Source organism: Podarcis liolepis (assembly GCF_965112155.1).
Source record: "Podarcis liolepis genome assembly, chromosome: 10".
Lineage (NCBI taxonomy): Eukaryota > Metazoa > Chordata > Lepidosauria > Squamata > Lacertidae > Podarcis > Podarcis liolepis.
The window spans coordinates 62,874,512-62,895,541 of NC_139562.1; the positions used below are offsets into that span (position 1 = coordinate 62,874,512).

At 45.0% G+C, this 21,030-nt stretch overlaps 1 long non-coding RNA gene across 1 annotated transcript; it reads left to right on the plus strand.

Annotated features, from left to right (window-relative positions):
* The first annotated feature begins 3,361 nt into the window (after positions 1-3,361).
* LOC310687940 lies at positions 3,362-17,646 on the plus strand. Its single transcript, XR_014516660.1, has 3 exons — positions 3,362-3,509; positions 12,984-13,027; positions 17,557-17,646. It is a non-coding gene; the product is annotated as an uncharacterized lncRNA (long non-coding RNA).
* The last annotated feature ends 3,384 nt before the right edge of the window (positions 17,647-21,030 follow it).

Below are 21,030 nucleotides of genomic sequence, written 5' to 3' on the forward strand. Positions count from 1 at the left end.
ATAGTGCATTTCTCAAAAAAAAAAAAAAAGGCTGCTTTACTATGTTGAAGTCATAACTTCTGCCACCTCAAGCACTTTAAACTACTCACTCCAAAGAAAAATGATGCTGAGTTTCTTCCAGGGCCGTCTTTAGCAGATGCGGTGTCAGGGTGCAAATATCCCCCCAGTGCCCCCAAATTACCACGGATAGCATTGGGGTGGCCGCTGCGGGAGAGTGATCCCCACAGAGGCTTGGGAGTGAAGTTGCACCCCTCCCAAGCCTCCTCAGAAGGAGCGCGATCCCCGCAGAGGTTTGGGAAGGAAGCTGCACACCCACCAGCCTTATGGTTAGTGAGGCACAGCCGGCGGGCATGCAATGAAAGGGAAAACTGCTGGCAAAGCTATGCAGCTCCCCCACTTGCTGGGACGCCCCTGAGAGGCCTGCACCCTGGCGCGACGCACCACTAAGCCCTATGGGAAAGACGGCTCTGGTTTCTTCTTGGCCCAATAACCTGCTTTGCACAGGTTAACATTCAATGCAACTGTGTTTTAATGAACTGCAAGAATTCATCAACGTGAGGTGTGTTCTACCTTTGCTAATACATAAGAGAGCCACCCTGTTCTTGATATAAATGCCACCAGTTCCGTTCTGCATCCTTTATCTTTGTGCTGGCTAATTTAATTACATCTAAACCTCTACATCTGACACTAGCTCTTGGGATGCAACACGTATCCAGCTCATTTCAGAGGTCCTTTGTTCATTTGGATCTCAAGGGAGAGGGGAAAGAGAATGGAAGTATGATTTAAAACAAAAAACAAAAAACACACCATTCCATCAGCTTTGAAACAGAAAGCTAGGGGGAAATTGTATCTTCAAATATGATGTTACAACTTTATGTGCAGTAGTACTATCAAGCGTCTGGTAGGTATGAAAGCCATTGAAAAAAGATTTTGCTAAACCAATGAATCCAGTTACAGATAGGTAGCCGTGTTGGTCTGCCATAGTCAAAATAAAAAAATCCCTTCCAGTAGCACCTTAAAGACCAACTAAGGTAGTTCTTGGTATGAGCTTTCATGTGCATGCACACTTCTTCTGGAAGGGATTTTTTTATTTTGACTAAACCAATGAAGTAAGAGAGAAACCAACTGGCCAGTCCCAATAGAGCATGAATGAATGGTCTGGATTTCAAGATAGCCTAAGGTTGCCGTAGTTCAAACACTGAAAATCCGGACAGAAAAGTTGTTCAGCTTTTGGGGTAAAATCACAATGTGTGTGTGTGTGTGTGTGTGTGTGTGTGTGTGTGCGCGCGCACACACACACACACACACAGTTTTGGAGCTATTTTTATGGGGAAATGACAAAAATGGCACTGCTGACAAAGGCTACCATATTTCCTGATTTTCCTGGACATTTTCCCAATTTCTGCCCAGAAATTTCTGCCAACTGCAGTATTCTGGATATGGCAGCCCTAACATAGCCTTACCTGATGGAAAATGTAACCAATCCACTTTAAATTCTTTAATTCCAATGATTCAGAAGTCAACAATTTCTTAAGGAAATGTGTGGTGTGTTTATTCCTTAATTCTAAATTGAGCCTTACACTGCAAGCCTTTACATGTCTACTCTGAAGTAAGTCCCACTGGAGCTTACTCCCAGATAATTGGATAATTATCTATTAATTGTTATCTGTTGTTGTTGTTGTTGTTGTTGTTATTTCTTCTTCCCATTTTCCCCCCTTAATCAAGACAGCATACAGCTAAAATTTTATTTCATTCTATTTATCCGTTGAAGGTAGTGTATATGATCCCTTTCATTTTTTTTCTTTACCACAATCTTGTGAGATAGGTAAGGTGGAGAGGCTGCAGTGACCGATGTAGATGTGTACATAACATAAATGTGTGCAGAGAGATAAACACAGGAGAAGCTTCCTGATGTAGAACAGTATGTCCTATTTTCATCTGAGAAATGTTGGAGGGAGTGATTATGAACGTTTCATGGTGGTATCAGAATTATAAGAAATCGAAAGAAGCAGAGAACATTCAGAATAAATTTAAGGAGGATAAATTTAATAATAAATTTAAGGACTTGTGGATAATCCCACCATCTTTCACATTTGGTGTACCTGTGGTAGGCTATGGGACCATGTTCTCAACATCAATGGATGATATTCCCACTTTCCCAGCCCACAGATTGTTAATATACTTGTTATTTATATAGCACACCTATACCAAGATATGTAAAGTGCCTACTGTGATGTAGAAATGACATTTATGTGCCAAGACCCTGTGACCTGCAGTTCCCTAGGCGATGAGTAAACACAGAGACAATGGTGTTTGTTTTATGAGTTGAAATAGCCCTCAAATTCATTGGTTACAGGTGTGAGTGGTTTGGCATGCACATTGCATGAAGCCAGACTATACCATTCCTGCTCGTCTGTTGGGAAAGCATCTAAGGGTAAACCACCATTAGGGGGAGCACTATGACCCACATCAAATGGGGGTACTCCCCCCCAGGGGTCCCCATTAGTGGGAGTGGTATGGCCCTAGCCCCCGTCTGGGTATCGGACAAAAGCCAGTCTCCCCGGAACAATTTAACAGGACACCCTTAACAAAGAAGGGAAGAGGGAGGCTACAACCTCCCCTCCAACCAACCAAAGGCTTGCTCAATGCCTAGCCTCACAAAGTTGTGGTGATTGCTATGAGGTAGGTGAAAACCCAATGGCCAGTGCCAATTTGCCAAGTGGGGGAAATTCCTGCTTGGCCCCGAAAACGGCGACCGACATGGTTCATAGCAAGGTCATATCAAGAGCAAGAGCAATATTAGAGGGTGGGAGGGCGGGAGAACCAATGAGGGTGGCCGCCTTGCTGTGCCGCCCTTTAAATTCCCTCCAGGAGCATGCCCAGCCAGTGCTGATTGGTCAGCCAAGCCCGCTCCCAGAGGACAGCTTGGCCCGTGTCTCTGGCACCAGGGGCAGAGGAAGGGGGCGGTGGGGTGGACCGCCCAGGGTGTAACCACTGAGGGGGGTAACAAAATGGCAGGCAGGACTCACTGCGGGGTCCGCATGCGTCTCTCCTGGGAGTGACGCAGTGGCTTGGGCACCTGCAGGCTCTACGCTGCCCCAAACGGTCCGCCCGCCACCTCTCCCTCAGCTGTAGGGCGGCTGAGTGGGAGGAGGCAGGCAGACTCCTCGGTGGCCCCACGGAGTGTCCTGCCCTGCCGGGCCCCATGGGAGGCTGGTCTGCCCCTGGGTGTGGGGCACACTCGCTGCCCCAGACGCCCGATTGGCTTCCTCCGTCACTGTTTGGCACGACCAGGTGCCAGCAGGACAGCCAATGCCGTACCCCCTGCCAGATCGCCACGGGCCGCAAAGCTACCCACCATAAAATGTGGGTGGAGTCACACTGGTGATGCTTTGGATCAGATAGCTGAATACGAATCATCTTTGATGGGCACTATTCAAAAGAGCAAGGGCAGAATTCTGACTGAAAACAATGAGACACCGCCTTTCAAAAGTTCAACTCAAACGAAGGTGACAGAAATGCACTTTTGACATCGTATTTCCCTTTGTCCACCTAATCTAATACTTCAATTTTATAGTTCAGTAATTTTAAATTAAAAAATGCTTTAGCCTTTTGTTCAATAGCATTAACATAAAATTCTGGCGCTGCCACAAAATTAGCATCCTCAGTAATCAGCAGCTTAAGCCCAGCTACTCAGAATGTCTCACTATCGTATTATTGCTTCTTCCATTTAAGATTATTATATTTCTCCAGCCTTTGTGTAGAAAGCCGTGGTTGCCCTACTATCGGTTGCTGCTTAGACAGAAATGCTATTTTTAAAAATGCAATTGCTCTAATTCCTTCTGAAAAGGATACTATAAGCCATTTTGCTACTACAAAAGCACAAGGGCATAACAAGTGAATCTGGCATGAAAACATACTTTGTCATTCTGCACATTTGTGAACGCATAAAATATAATCACCGAGTAATGATAGCTGCTTCTTTCTTCTTCTTTTTCAAAAAACAGAACACTGGATTAGTATCAAATTATGAAAAAATAATGATTTAATACACAAGTGGCAGCCTTTACCGGCAGTTTTCATTAAAGTAGGCTAATGACTATTTGGGATTCTTTTTCAAGGCTGAACTGGCAATGACACCCGCAGCGAAAGGTGCCTAAAATGATTTGTTTTAAGTGCTCATTCATGGCTTTTCATAGCTCAGCTCCTAAGGTAGGACACGTTTAGGTCTCATTCACATGTGCATGTGTATCGCTCGATTTCTCTGCAGTCGATCACTCAATGTCTAGCAGCTGAATATGTGAACTGATTCCACTTTACAGCGGTACTTTGGTTCTCAAACGCCTTGGTTCCCAAACGCTGAAAACCTGGAAGCAAGTGTTACATTTTTCGGAAGCTGAACATCCAATATGGCTGTTGGGTATTGTTACCAAGGCACCCACACCAATCAGAAGCTGTGTCTTGGTTTTTGAACATTTTGGAAGTCAAACAGACTTCTGGAACGCATAAAGTTTGGCGCTTTGGTTTTTGCTATTTATTTTGCATTTTTGTTTTTGAGGCTTTGTTGTGACTGTTTTCATGACTGTGTGGAACCCAGTTCAACTACTGACTGATTGATAGATTAATTGATTGATTGTGTGACTGCGGAAATGGATCAAGCCCCCCCCATCCAAACAATGACTATCATCAGTGCAGGTAAGAAGAAAAAATAATTTACAATTTTATCATCTACAATACTGTCTTCTTTATTTTATAGTATAGTGCAGTGTTTATTGCTTTCATTTTATGGATCAATGGTCTCATTAGATAGTAAAATTCGTGTTAAATTGCTGTTTTAGGGGTTGTTTTTAAAAGTCTGCAATGGATTAATCCGTTTTAGTTTCTATGGGAAAGCGTGCATTGGTTTTGGAACGCTTTGGTTTTGGAACAGACTTCCGGAACGGACCAAGTTTGAGAACCAGGTACCACTGTATTAGTGTTATTTGCTTGATGAGGCACCAGCTTGTGAGGGCAATTGGGGGATGCTGGGAAGAGCCAGGGGCGGAGCCAAATGTGGCAGCCATGTGGCTTCAATGGCCCGTGGCTTCTCCTTCACCTCCTCCTCGCAGTACCACCAGTGGGAGGCTGATTCTCCATGGCAAGAAGAGAAGGAATTGGCCATCACAGTGGTACCTCGGGTTACAGACACTTCAGGTTACAGACGCTTCAGGTTACAGACTCCGCTAACCCAGAAATAGTACCTTGGGTTAAGAACTTTGCTTCAGGATGAGAACAGAATTTACGTGGCGGCGGCAGCAGCAGCAGCGGAAGGCCCCATTAGCTAAAGTGGTACCTCAGGTTAAGAACCGTTTCAGGTTAAGAACGGACCTCCAGAACGAATTAAGTTCTTAACCCGAGGTACCACTGTATAGCTCCACCACATTCAACTCTGTGCTTCATCTTTGCACTTTGGGGATATTGTGGGGGGCTGGCCCCAACCCCCAAAATATTGGCTTGGCTCCCCAGGAGCTTGTATAAATTTACCTAATGGTGACCAACTCACACATACTAGTAATCACTTGATATTGCTGTCAACAAGTGATGTCTGTACTGTTGGGATACTGCCAGGGAGACATCAGCCATCAAGCCCCCATGTCGATTCCGGACGATTCATCGATCTCCCGTAGACACGCAGTATCATTCAATTAGCGACACGAGCTCCAGAAATAGCTTCCCACATTCCAGAGCTGGTGCACGCTCTATCAGCAGAATTCACACAGTGAAAGATGCACGCAGGAGAGCATTATTTACAATTTTATTCAGCGTTGGTCAGAACAAAGAAAACATGACTGCCTGCGTTGATGTCTTAGGCACAGAGAGAGAAACAAAAGCAAAGACAAAACAGAAACATCCTGTGAACAGGAAATACGCAGACTCTGTGACTCTGTAGACACGCAGTATCATTCTCCCTTTTAAGGTGGAACGGAAATATCCTAACATGTACATGTATGAAGCAGCTCACAGGCCTGGTATTCATTAAAAGCAGTGCTTTTTCCCCCTTTACGGATGCAGGGGTACGCATACCCCTGAACATTTTGTGAATCTTTGTACTTTTGTCCATTTACTATATATATTTTTCCTGATTTGAACTATAAAATGGTGGTTTTCTTGAGTCAAAATGAGAGTAGCCCTAGACATTTTTTAAGGGGAGGGGGAAGCACCAATTATAAGAAAAACCAGATGATGCGCTAATGACCGCTCCCCGCTTAAAACGGGGGGCGCCCTTTGCATGGACGCGCGTAGCCCCTGGATCTGGAGCGGCCCCATCAGCATAGGCTTGGCTTTGCCTTCCCTCAGGTGGGATACCTGGAGGTCTCCGCCTACCTCAGTCAGTTGTCCAATCCCACCTGGGGGAAGCGTTGCCAAGGAGACCAGGCCAGGTAGGGGAGGGATTACCTGCCCACACAATAGAGGGAGGATCTTACCTGGGAATCCTCACTTGGCTCCAGTTTCTAGAGATTGCAATGTTGGATTGCAGGTGCAGGGCTCACATTATGGTTTGCCCTTTTGAGCAAAACATAACAACAGCCCTCTGCGCATAGGAAACTAGGGGTGGTGTTCAGTTTTACTTAGAGTAGGCCCACTGAAATTAATGGGCATGACTAAATCAGGTCCATTGATTGCAACAGGCCTACTCTAAGTAAACTAATTTGAATGCTACCTTAGATCAGTGTTTCCCAACCTTGGGCCTCCAGCTGTTTTTGGACTACAACTCCCATCATCCCTAGCTAGCAAGACCAGTGGTCAGGGATGATGGGAATTGTAGTTCAAAAACAGCTGGAGGCCCAAGGTTGGGAAACACTGCCTTAGATAGCCTATGGTCAAATTATTCATTATGTTAAAAACACAGCTACATTAGCAGTGGAACGAATCCTCTCATGAGGTTGTGGGCTCTCCTTCCTTGGGTGTTTTTAAAGCAGAGGTTGGATGGCCATTTGTCATTGATGCTTTAGTTGAGATTTGCACCTCAATATCAACAAGACAAAGGAGATGGTGTTGGACTTTCGGAGGAAGAGAGGAGAACTAGGCCCGCTGTACATTAGGAAGGGCTGTGTGGAGAGTGTCTCTTCCTTTAAATTCCTAGGAGTTTATCTCAGTGAAGACCTTACTTGGAAAATCAGTACAACCCAGGTGGTTAAGAAAGCCCAACAGAGACTCCATCTCCTCAGAGTATTGCGAAAGAACGATGTCAATCAACATTTGATGATCTCCTTAATAGAAAGTGTCCTTTCATACTCCATAACGGTGTGGTACTCTGGTCTGACATCAACTGATAGGAAGTGCCCACAGAGGGTGGTGAATACAGCACAAGATATTATGGGCTGTCCCATGAATCTGCTGGATGAAATAGCGGAAGAACGTTGCCTCAGGAGAGTGAGGGAAATTCTCGGGGATGATTCACACCCTGGCTGGCACTTTCTTGATCTCCTGCCCTCAGGCAGAAGATATAGAAGCATGATTAGTCGCTCCAACAGGGTAAAGAACAGCTTCTATCCGTGGACTGTTAGGCTGCTGAATGAAAAGGTAACAAGAGGGCAACTGACTTTCAGGTTTGGTGGGTGTGTGTCAGTAAACGAGGGGAAATAAGACTAAGAGAGCTGAGTGGGGGGGTGCTTATTTAATCTCGCTGTATACAAGTTGTACAAGTGACAATAAAGTATTTTAATTTCAATTTCTGCATTGCAGGTGATTGCACTAAATAAACCTCCCCTCCAACTCTACAATTCTATGTTTTTATGATCTGCGAGGGTTTTCTTTTTTTAAATAAAAATGCTAAGCCTCAGGACCACAATTGTAATAGGGAATGCATTATATGAAAAGACAAGGCTACCCCCTCCCTTTGCCATGATTCTGACAACCACATGTGCACATAGCACCAATGGGAATTCCCCCCCCCTTAACTCTTGTCCAGTTTTGGAGGTTCAGACCAAGAGCATTTGTTTTGATGTTTTGTTGGTCCAAATGCCCCATGCCTCAAGAAACATCACTCCATGTATGAGCCCCCTCGCCTCCTGAAATCTAGTCCGCAGACTTTTCTGTCAGTTTCATTTTTGTGGGCAGTAGCGACAGTCACAGCTCAGAGTAGGAGTCCTTATGGTGGCAGCTTCAAAACTCTGGAACTTACAGGAGGTCAGATGCCTCTTGCTCAACTGGTTTTGGGTTCTGTGGTTATTTAATATGATGTTGGATGTTCTCGTGTTTGTTTTATCTGTATTTTTTTTAAAAAGTATTTATTGTAAACTCCTCCAAACAGCCAGAAAAGTGTCATGCCAATATTTTAATATATAAATAAGTAGATGGATCAGAATACATCTTTCCCATAGTCCAGGGGAGCCCAAACTTTTTCAAAGAGGGCCAGATAGGATGAAGTGAACATGCATGGGGGCCAACCAATGTTGTTGAGGTTTTTTTTAGGATCTTACCCCAAGGTTGTTGAGCTTTAAGGATTTAGGATTTTTTAGGATTGAAATAAACTGCCACAGGGGCCAGATTAAACCAACCAGCGGGCCAAATTGAGCCCCCAAGTCGGACTTTGTACATGCCTGCCATAGTCCTATCGCATTTAAAATGGATCCCTGAAATATATTGCTCTTTTGTGTAACTCGAAACATATTCTAGAATGAATAAATAAATGAGTACAATGAATTCTTTTTTAAAAAAATACTTGCAAAATTTCAACACACTTACTTCTAGTTTTGTGTTTGTTTTTTTTCTCTGTTAGGGTTTTTGGAAACTATCCAGCATTCTGGCTAAAACTCACTATTGCAAGGAGGAAATAGCATTTCTGATCGAGATGAGATTTTTATCTGCAGTGCCTATGATCCAACAATTCCCTCGGTGACAACAAATATATCATCACCTTTCCATTGTAAGGCCTGTAGCTATTTTCTTTCTTGATACAAACAACTTTTAATACATCCTTTCATATGTTAGCAATATACTTCCCCAGATTTATCATAAAATCAAAACTGGAGAGAGAATTTTTCATTCGGAAGACTAATGGCTACAATAAATTCTTGAGCTAGGATGAAAACATGAAGAGGAAGTACGGGAAGAGGAAAGACTCCCATCATCAATATCCTGTACAAAGGCTTTTGTTTAGTTAAGCTACAGGATGATCCAAGGTTTGCAGTTCAAAAGAGCCTCTTCTGGATCTACTCAACGTAAAGCCCTAGTGGGCTTTATGCTACAGGGCCTCACCTCCTTCTGGAGGGGAAGTGTTGTGGGCGGGAGACGATTCCCGCATCACGCAGGGGGCGTTATGCCCCCTGCCCCATCCACATGGCTGGCACGCCATGCCCCCGGTTGAGCACCCAATCAGGCGGCTTGGTGGGGGCGTGGTTTGCTGCTTGAGACGCAGCCGTGCCAGCCATTCAGCCCATTCGCTCACCTTCTCGTCGCGAGTCACCCACCCACCACTCCCTTAGGGCTTAGGGCTTAGCTTTTCTCTTGACCTTACTATGGACCTATGGTTGGTCACCCAGGTTGCCCAGGGGGGCTGATAGGAATTTTTCCAACTGGCATTAGGCCTCTTGTTTTTTTCGCCTACCTCGTAGCAATCGTCACAACTTTCTTGGTATTCGGCAGTTAGGCATTGGAATGTGTTGTTGGTGTGTGGAAGGGCAAGGTGTGGCCATCGCCTACCCCTTCAAATTCGGGTATTCCGTTAAAGGAATCCGGCGGTCGTGAATCCTGTCCAATGCCTGTGTGGCGGGGGACCACGGCATGACCCTCGGTGACATTAGGGGAGAGCTTATAGTTGTATTTGCATCAACAGGCTCCGCCAACTGGTGGTTAACCCCTCTGCAGACTCACCCCTCTTCGAGTGGGTGGAGTCAAATCTACCGTGGTCCAATGCCTAAGCCAATACCTTCTCACTTGCTGTAATCAATAAAGTTGTGGCCTGGTCTTGCCCATTAACCTTATATTATGTGTCCACGTGTCTTTATTCCACCAAGCGGGGGTCGAGTCCTCGAACCACAACAACGAGGTATGTGTGCCTGTCAGTTTCTAACCCTGCTTCCCTTCCACAAGGTCTTCAAAGCGGCTACAAACCCCAATAGACATCCTGGTTAAGATGGGAACCCTGGTAGCGTTAACCATGGTTGAGGCTGGTGGAAAGAGGGCTTGATCATTGTGTTGTGTTGGGTGATATAGGGAGTGGCGTTATCGTCTTCAATATGGGAGTCCCAAGCTGTGATGGCCTTTCTAGGTCAAAGCTAGCACGGCAGGAAGCAGATCACGTGACCAATGGCATCTCTTGATGCCAATTTGAATATTTGAATGTGAAATGTGCAGAACAGCCTCATGGAAGCAGCTGTGTCAGAAACAAAGTATGATCTGATCCCAGTGTTTTCACAGCTAAGAACATAAAAAGATAAGAAGATCCCTGCTGGTTGAAACCAAAAGTCTATCTGCTCCAGCTTTCTGTTCTCACAGTGGCCAGCTGGATACCAATGAGAAGCCGCCAAGCAGGGCACAAGTGCAAAACACCTGCTGTTGTCCCTCAGCAGCTGGTTTTTGGAGTTTTACAGCTGCTGATACCGGCGGTGATATACAGGCATCACAAGAAGTCCGCAATAACAGCTTTATCCTCCGTGAGTTTCTCCAATCCTCTTTTAAAGCTATTGATAGCCCTTTCCAAGCATTCTGTTTGTTTGCGTGATGGAAATCATGTGAGGGAGAGCAGGGGTGCACTGGAAAATTCTACACCCTCCAGCATCCCTTTCCCCCCATCCTGGCTTTCATGAGTTTGATGGTGAATTTTTTGAAGGAGGGGGCCTGCTTTATGGATGGAGGGATTCCTGTACAGTATAGAATTGGGGATATAATTCTGCCAAGAGCCTCCAGGAATGCAGAAGGTTCTCCACTTCAGATGTTTGTCCTTACCAGATTCTGGACAGCTGGTTGGGGGAGGGTTGGTGATATACCCAAAAAGTTCACCAACGTGCCCTTGCTCTCCCTCATGGGATTTTCATTGCACAAAGACACAGAATGCCTGAATTGGACATAAGTTGATGGCCATGACCAGATCTTGTGGGGCTTTCTAGGAATGACCCATGTAAAACCACTGCACTTTTTTTAAAAAAAATAAATAAATATACTTTTCAGGTTTATACATTTCACTGATTTTATGATCATTTTGACATTTCAAAACTTGACTTCCTTCCCCCTCTTTCTGTGGTCCCTTAAATTTACTTTTAAAATATTCTGCATATCCAAATTAACAATCTGCTCATATATTTGTCTTTTTTAAAGATATGCTCTTAGGAAACTGCAGGTTCTTACCATAATCCTGCCAATGCTCTTATCTGTTTACCATTTATCTGTAAATATTCAATAAACCATTTCCATTCTTTTATTAAAAAAATTGTTATCTTGATTTCTTATTTTTCCGGTATTTTTCTCCATTTCTGCATATTCCATAGGTTTTTGTATCCATTCTTCTTTGGCTGGGATTTCCGTGCATGCATTGCCACAGTGGTTGCAACGATGAATCTACCAAACAATCATATCAAGCCACTCCTTGACTCTGCTTTCCACCCTCCTTTGGCTGGCTGGAACGTGCCCTTGAACTCAGGGCCATAGGAAGGGGGGTGCGGCGTTGCGGTCCGCCCCGGGTGTCATCCCTGAGGGGGTGACAAAACAGCAAGGGGGCGGCACTTACCATGCGGCCTGGCCTTCAGCAAGCCCGAGCCACGCGTCTCTCCTGGGAGTGACGCAGTGGCTCTGGGTCCCACACTGCTTGAAATGGCAGCATGGAGCTTGCATCCCCCAGGTGGATTCCATGGGCAGCTCGCTGCACACACACCAAGGGCGGATCACCACACCTCCCCCTGGGCAGATCACCGCGGTACCCCCATGCGCAGATCGCCATGTTAGAATTCCTGCTCCATGTTTGCAGTCCTGGGATTGTGGTCTATCACATGACGGTATATGTTTGGGAAGTGGGAAGTGACGGAGACAAGATGTTTGTGTTACTGAGTTCCATGAAGTGGGACTATTGTCCTCTGTTCTTTTCCCTTTGCTGTCTGATGCTTAAGAAGGAGGGAGCCATGTTTCAGTGCTCCGTGTGTGTTTATATGTAAATAAAGTAGATTAGCCAAAATGCTGAGTTGCTGAGGTCTGTGACACAAGCTGCAAAGACTCTGTGGATCCCTAAGTGTGCCGATGTCTGTTGGCATCGGTCGCTGTGATGTTCGGGCTGAAGAAACCTCATGAAGTTCCCGAACGATCGACCAGAAGGGAGAGAACATGCCAGTCAGGCATGTGTCTCTGCCAGGGTCCTACTTGAGTGTAGGCTGAGCTCCTGACACACCGCACCGCCCCCGTGGGTGGCTCGCCTGGGCCCTGTCGCTCCAGGTGCTGGAACAACTAGCTACACCCCTGCTTGAACTCAGATAAGGCTTGTCCAAACAAGGAACAGAGAGGAGTGTTTAAGTGCAGGTAGAAACTCTACTACTGTACCAAGGTAAAGTTTGCGTCCACTGCTCTTCCCATTTTGGGCTAGCAACATTGGCCCCCATTGACATATGGCCCTCAAAAGTGAGCCCTGGCGGCAATGTGACTCTTGGGCTGAAAAGAAGACCCCCCCCCCACACACACACAACCTTTCCTCTGTGGCTTCATTCCTCAAGAACTTGTTGAGAAAGAGGGCGAGAGACCCTTGTTTCTTTCAACCCTGAAAAGCAATATTTATATCTCAAGTAAAAGTCGACAGTTTCAAATGCAGAGAATTAATTGAATGTGTGTGTGTTTTCCACTGCTGGGAAACCGAAGAGGTCCACAATTCATATATCCACATAAACAATAAGAATATATAGTATTAGTTAATGTTAAAAGCACGTGCTAAATTATTTTCATGCCATTATGAGTTTGGATGTGCACTTTTCACAGCTACGGGTAAATAAATAATACTAATTTAATTTGTTTTCCCCTTACAGCAGAAACGGAAAAGGAAAGAATAACGTTCCCAGTAGAGCACTTGGTTAGTTATTACTTTAGAGAACCGTTTTAGTCAATACATGCACCTGGGTCCCAGGAAGTGCCTCCATTATGGTCTGCTCAACAAAGCAACACAAACTGAAGGGGGGGGGGAACTGACCAACTAGCATATTCTACATCATCCAGTATGTCAAATTCTGCCAGGAATACTTATTTGAATTTGAGTGTAATGTGAAAGTGGAAGAGCAGTTCCTGGTCAGACTCCAAACACCCCAAAATGCATACCGCTTTGGGATGATTTTGTGCCCTGTTGACGTATTTGTGAAACTTCAAAAATGCACATAGTAGGGATGTGCGCAGATATGAGGTTTTGTTTCGACCCCAATTTAGCATTTTGCATAAGAGCCCAAATCCGTTAGGACCAATATGGCTCCAAATCCTGATTCAGGAAATCTGGTGGTTTTTCATTTCTCTAGTCGTCATTATGAGAAAAGCAAAAATCGTTGTAACTTTATTTCTCTTTGACAGAAGCAGCTGAAATTTGCAGGCAAAGTAACCCCCATCTAAATGGATAATGTCTGCCAAATTTCAAACAAATATGTTTGGAGGGTTTTATGCATATCACCTGGGGGGAGGGGTTTTTAAAATTTGAAACCATCTCTCTCTGTTTTTTTTAAGGATTGGATGAAATAATAATAATAATAATAATAATAATAATAATAATAATAATAATAATTTATTATTTGTACCCCACCCATCTGGCTGGGTTTCCCCAGCCACTCTGGGCGGCTTCCATAGAAACCAAAAATACACTAAAATATCACACATTAAAAACTTCCCTGAACAGGGCTGCCTTAAGATGTCTTCTGAATGTCAGAAATTTTCAGGCATGATAGCTTCTCCTAAGGAGATGACGACTGCCAAATTTCAGAGTGACAGATACAGCTGTTTTCTTATAAGGGCAGCCTTTACAGTTGTGAGTGGTTAAAAAAGCTCCTGTGTTGTTTTGTGGGGTGAAAACCAATATATATGAAAATAGCATATGTCAGAGAGCACTCCAGAAAAATATCAGAAGGATAGGTGCAGGGGTTAGGGAGCGATGGTAAATGGGGGAGGGGAATAGCTGTCAACTCGAGTTCTGCTCAACTTGTACCAAAAATCACAGGAACAAAGCACAAAGCTGGTTTGAAAGTAGTAAGGGGGGGGGGTATGCGAAACCAGAAGGACTCAGATTTCCAGCATTTTCCAAGCAGGCACCATGTGAGTTTAAGGACAAGTATACACAACGGCCATGCAATAATGACTGCTTTTACTAGTCAGCCCATGATGGCTCTCTGTTTTTTTAATAATAATAATAATGGGTCATCTGACTTGTTTGTCATAGGAAACTACCTTTCCCAAGGGTCATGTTCCTGCTCCTAATAAAACAACACAGATAATAATAGTAATAATAATTTATTTATACCCCGCCCATCTGGTTGGGTTTCCCCAGCCACTCTGGGCAGCTTCCAACAGAATATTAAAATACAATAATCTATTAAACATTAAAAGCTTCCCTAAACAGGACTGCCTTCAGATGTCTTCTAAAAGGCTGGTAGTTGTTTTTCTCTTTGACATCTGGTGTAGCAGCCCTTCTTGTCATTTGTTGTTGTTTGTTGTTGTTGTTTAGTCGTTTAGTTGTTTAGTCGTGTCCGACTCTTCGTGACACCATGGACCAGAGCACGCCAGGCACTCCTGTCTTCCACTGCCTGCCACAGTTTGATCAAACTCATGCTGGTAGCTTCGAGAACACCATCCAACCATCTCGTCCTCTGTCATCCCCTTCTCCTTGTGCCCTCCATCTTTCCCAACATCAGGGTCTTTTCCAGGGAGTCTTCTCTTCTCATGAGGTGGCCAAAATATTGGAGCCTCAGCTTCAGGATCTGTCCTTCCAGTGGCTGATTTCCTTAAGAATGGATAGGTTTGATCTTCTTGCAGTCCATGGGACTCTCCAGCACCATAATTCAAAAGCATCAATTCTTCGGCGATCAGCCTTCTTTATGGTCCAGCTCTCACATCCATACATCACTACTGGGAAAACCATAGCTTTAACTATATGGACCTTTGTTGGCAAAATGATGTCTCTGCTTTTTAAGATGCTGTCTAGATGCTTGTCATTAGTGCCACCAAATAAGTCACATGGCGGGGGGAGCAAGGGAAACTTTTGGGGTGTCCTGGTTTTTACTTTTCGAAATACAGCAATCCTAATTCAGGCCCAGAGTAGCTCATTGTGGGCAAGCCCATGCTGAACTGAGCCCAGGGACCGCCACCCATCATTTTCAGCAGAATCCGAATATGGGCAGATGCAATGCTTTTCATCTAGTTTAACTGGATATGTTTGCAATGCCCTTTATTGTTTTACTGCGCAAGCTGACAATATATAATGGGTGGTCAAGAAATTGAATGACGGATGGCTGAAAGAATGAACATGCTTAAGTTAGGACAAGCATGGTGCAATTCAGTGCTACAACTACAAAACTGCCCCTCATCTAAAAAAAAATTGTCCCTTTTTATAAAACACTAATTTGTCCGTTTTTATAAAACACACAGGGCTGGAAATCATTATCTGAGTAACACTGCAGTTCTCACTCTTCATGGTTTTAAAGATGAGATTTGGTGGGAGAAGGGATTATATTTTGTGCCTTCAGTTCCAATCGTCTTTGCAATGTGGAAAAACAAAAATATAAATGCAGGAGTAGTTGCTCTCTGACATGTACAAAGCTTGGTAGAAGGATTTTATAAATGGGAAGAGGAATCTGGGAGCTTATAGAAACCAAGTCAAGCCCATGGGTCCTCCAGGAACACTCCTGTTGGCAAAGAACAATGCAAAGCGAGGATATGTAGCCTTCCGGTGACCCATTATGGAAGGAAGGAGCTGAAAACAAGACAATTGCATGCATAACAAACCTCTACAATAAAGGGAAGCAATTTAATATTACCCTCTTTGCATGGTTTATTGTGAACAGGCAGAGGCAAACTCGGCCCTCCAGATGTTTTGGGACTACAGTTCCCATCATCCCTGACCACTGGTCCTGTTAGCTAGGGATGATGGGAGTTGTAGTCCCAAAACAGCTGAAGGGCCGAGTTTGCCTATTCCTGATTGTGAAGGTAAAGCCCTATCACTTGGTCAGCCATAATCCCACCAGGTGACAAAGATTGCATTTGACAAACGATGGAAATAATATGCAGCTGTCCCTTATGGCGATCAAACATGCAACTTGCAGCCTTGGCATTATCAGCACCACGTTCAAAAGATTTTTTTTATTTTTTAAGTTACATCTCCCCCACCCCTCTAGTCTGATCTGTATGTCCCCGGGACTTTTACTCAGAGTCTGTTCAAAGACTGATAAACAGTGTGAGCAACATAACAGCATCAGCATAGGTGTGTTAAATTCCCTAAATATTCCAGATACGAAACACAGTCTCAGCTGCCAAAACACTGCTGACTGTCTTGAATGACATGCTCATGCTTTTGAAAGCTGCTGTGATGCTAGAATACCGCCATCTGGTTGGGGAGGGGGGAATTAAAGATCTCTGCTTTTCAAGATGCAGAAGAGAAATGGGACCCTCAGCTCTTCAGGATGCATCCAGGGGGCAGGGGAAAATCTCTTCTACGTCTCTATTTAAAAGGAGCCTTTTCTTCCTTGCTTCTAATCACCCTGCATGCAGAACAGAGAAGTAATTTGGCATTTACTATCTCCCGAAGTCACTGAGTGATTGAGGCAAAGCATATTGCCTGACGGTGCACATAATAAATGAAAAGAGGGGAGCGGGTGGACCTTTAAAAAAAAAAATCTTATTTCTGTGCTGGAAACCTGACATAGTTTAGCGAGGGATGAATGTCATCGCTTAGAAATGAAAGGTTATGCTATATTAGTTAACAAAATTGCTGCCTCGAGACAACGGAGGTAGCAGATGTTCCATCACATGACCCAGTGACCTTTACCACTTAAAGGTCAAACGCTGCGCCTTCGCACAAAAGGTGTCATTTGAGAATCGGGGTTTGTGTGTATTTGTCATGTAGCTCAATCAAGGAGATATGACAACAAATAGCTGGTCAAAGTCTGTCAGGGTCAGCCAAAGCGTGATAGAGTGCTCCAGGTCACCTTAATGGCTCCAATACTACAATTCACGTCGATGTCAGCATGCATCGTAGTAAATGGCTTCCGTGTTATGTATTTTTCTTCACTAATTGCTTCTTTGACCTTATTGTTAACCAACCACTTTTGATTAGAAAATTGCTCCGTGAAATCAGATTCTTACGGCAGCGTAGCAGCTGTCTAATGGCTGTTGAGGTACACCCATCAATCAATACTTTAGGGCGTACTTGATTTTCCATTTGCTGTCAGATGACAAAAGAAAACTTCTATGAACTGATAATAAGCAAACAATTTGCAAATGTAGACATTTTGACGATAGCACCTTTTTGGTTTCTTTTCTCCAGAAAATATGGCGTCCTATGCAAGGCCAAAATTTGGCACCTCCAATTGGATCTTCTTAATTATGAATCTTCTCTATTTTGTGTCCCCTTAGCTTGGCACGCTGTACAAAGGAACCACCTACACAGCCCTAAATAAAGCGCTGAGGTAAACATCAGCTTCATGTACTGGGACTTGGTTTTTTAAAAAACGAATAAAATTCTGAGGGCAATTTACATACTCCTAATATTTTGTATCTTTTCAATCAATGAATGAGGAATTTGTCCCATTATACCAGGCAACTATATAAACCTCAGCTATACCTCTTGTAAATGGGACATGGGTGGCGCTGTGGTCTAAACCACAGAGCCTAGGGCTGGCTGATCAAAAGGTCGGCGGTTTGAATCCCCACGACAGGGTGAGCTCCCGTTGCCCTGTCCCAGCTCCTGCCAACCTAGCAGTTCGAAAGCATGTCAAGTGCAAGTAGATAAATAGGTACGGCTCCGGCGGGAAGGTAAACGGCATTTCCATGCACTGCTCTGGTTCACCAGAAGCGGCTTAGTCATGCTGGCCACATGACCCGGAAGCTTTCTGTGGACAAACGCTGGCTCCCTTGGCCTATAGAGCGAGATGAGCGCTGCAACCCCAGAGTCGTCTGCGACTGGACCTATCAGTCAGGGATATACCTCTTGTAACAAAGGTAAAAGGGTCCTTTAGACCCCTGGATGATTAGGTCCAGTCAAAGGCAACTATGGGGTTGCAGCGCTCATCTCGCTTTTCAGGCCGAGGGAGCCAGTGTTTGTCCATAGAAAACTTTCCAGGTCATGTGGCCAGCATGACTAAACCACTTCTGGCACAATGGAACATCATAACAGAAACCAGAGTGCACAGAAACGCCGTTTATCTTCCCGCCGCAGTTGTACCTATTTATCTACTTGCACTGGCGTGCTTTCAAACTGCTAGGTTGGCAGGAGCTGGGACAGAGCAATGGGAGCTCACCCCACCACAGGGATTCGAACCACCAACCTTTTGATCAGCCAGCCCTAGGCTCTGTGGTTTAGACCACAGCACCACCTGGGTCTCACAACATCAATCCAAAAAGGTCCCATAGAAGTTTGCAGGTGTTTTGTGGACAGTAGCATTTGGCTTCCCCACTCCTGACTGACTTCAGCTCTTTGGACTGCATTGGAAGCCACCTTTTACCCAAAGTTCTGGAGCTTCATTTTCAGAGATTCTTTATTAATCTATTTTTCATTTTAGCATATATAAAATTTTATTAAACATGAAGCGCCAAAAGATTTGTAAGCACCGTGCATATATTAAAGGATAAGTCAGTCCCTGCCTGCAGGCTCACAATCGAATAGACTATATGAAAGGAAAGGAAAAAACGGGAATGGAGAGAAAAGTGGGAAGAGGGAATTAAGCCTCTGAGCAGCTGCCCTTTCACTGGCCCATGGATGAGGCCAAATTGGTACCCCCTTTGCCAAGATGATCTTCCTGTGAGGCATGGGGTGTGGCCTCTGAGGGGTCATAGCTGTACCTACTGTACGTACCCTAAACTCTACAGACACCAGACAACCAGCAGATAGGGAAGCATGTCCTGTACAGTGGTACCTCAGGTTACATACGCTTCAGGTTACAGACTCCGCTAACCCAGAAATAGTGCTTCAGGTTAAGAACTTTGCTTCAGGATGAGAACAGAAATCATGCTCCGGCAGCACGGCAACAGCAGGAGGCCCCATTAGCTAAAGTGGTGTTTCAGGTTAAGAACAGTTTTAGGTTAAGAATGGACCTCCGGAACGAATTAAGTACTTAACCCGAGGCACCACTGTATACAGGGAGGTGGGACAAGCTCCATGCAACTGCTCCTTCTCTGACCAATGGATCGGGTCAGAATGTTCTCCTCCTTTCCATGATGATATTTTTAGGGGTCAAGGGATGTGCCCTGGCTGGTGGCAGAGGCCAGAGTGGAACTCCCTTAAACTCTACAGTCCCAGGGCCACAAGCAGTTAGGGCAGAGTACAGTGGTATAATAATAATAATAATAATAATAATAATAATAATAATAATAATAATAATAATTTATTATTTGTACCCCGCCCATCTGGCTGGGTTTCCCCAGCCACTCTGGGCGGCTTCCACAGTGTTACCTCTGGTTACAAACTTAATTCATACTGGAGGTCCGTTCTTAACCTGAAACCGTTCTTAACCTGAGGTACCACTTTAGCTAATAGGGGCTCCCGCTGCCGCCATGCCACCACCGCACGATTTCTGTTCTCATCCTGAGGTAAAGTTCTTAACCCGAGGTACTACTTCCGGGTTAGCGGAGTCTGTAACCCGAAGTGTAACCCGAGGTGTTTGTAACCTGAGGTGCCACTGCATTCTTCTTTTCAGAAGAAGTGAGCTCTCTGCAGCTGCTCCTTCATTTCATAGGACCAAGTTACTCTTCCTGGGAGGCACATGGGAGAGCTTTTCCGTGGCCTGGGGCACCTTGACAAATGACAGAGGCTAAAGTATGTTTCGTTGTGGTTCTGCACCCTTAAAACACATCTCTTCTTGCAGCCTGTTCCACCAAAATACACAGTGTCTGAACAAAACAATTCCTCCCACTGCTCCATTTCATCCAGAATTGACCTCCGGGCAAGAGCAGGTTGGGAGTGTGCAAGTTCTATTTTGGAAGGTCTGAAGCTCAATCCAGATAAGGCTGTGGCACTATTAGTGGGTAGTTCCCTAGGCTGGATGAATGGAAGGTTGCTGGCTCATGAGAAGGTTATAGAAGAAGAAGAAGAGTTTGGATATGATATCCCGCTTTATCACTACCCGAAGGAGTCTCAAAGTGGCTAACATTCTCCTTTTCCTTCCTACCCCACAACAAACACTTTGTCAGGTGAGTGGGGCTGAGAGACTTCAGAGAAGTGTGACTGGCCCAAGGTCACCCAGCAGCTGCATGTGGAGGAGCGAGGAATCGAACCCGGTTCACCAGATTATGAGTCCACCGCTCTTAACCACTACACCACACTGGCTTATACTCCCTCTGAAGGATCCATTGCTGTCGCTTGAAGCTCACGTGGCCTTTATGGCACAGAGTGCTTTGTATCAGCTTTGGCTGGTGGCCTAGCTGCACCTCTATGTGGATAGGGATAGCCTAACTTCTATTGTCTATGCTCTGGTAACTTCTAGATTAAATTACAGCAAAGCCACTTCTGCCCTCAGAGGAGGTGGAGTAGTGAGCTTCACAGCCCCACCACACACATGGTGGCTGGAGCCCAGCCCCGCATGATTGGGGGGGTTCCCAGCCACGTCATCCCCTGGCCAACCACTCGGCTGGGTCTGGGGGCATGGCCTGCCCTACTTAAGGCAGGATGTGGCCAGGGATCTCCCTCTTTCCCTGCCTGCCAGCTGTTCCTGCTTTTCCCACCCTCCCGCCCTATATGATTTTCATTCCTTGACCTTACTATGGACCTTGGTTGGTCACCGTTGAGGGGCCTGGTAGGAATTTTTCCACTTGGCAATTTGGCACCAGCCACTTGGTATTCTCCTACCTCATAGCAAATCATCACAACTTTCTTGGTATTGGCGGTTAGGCATT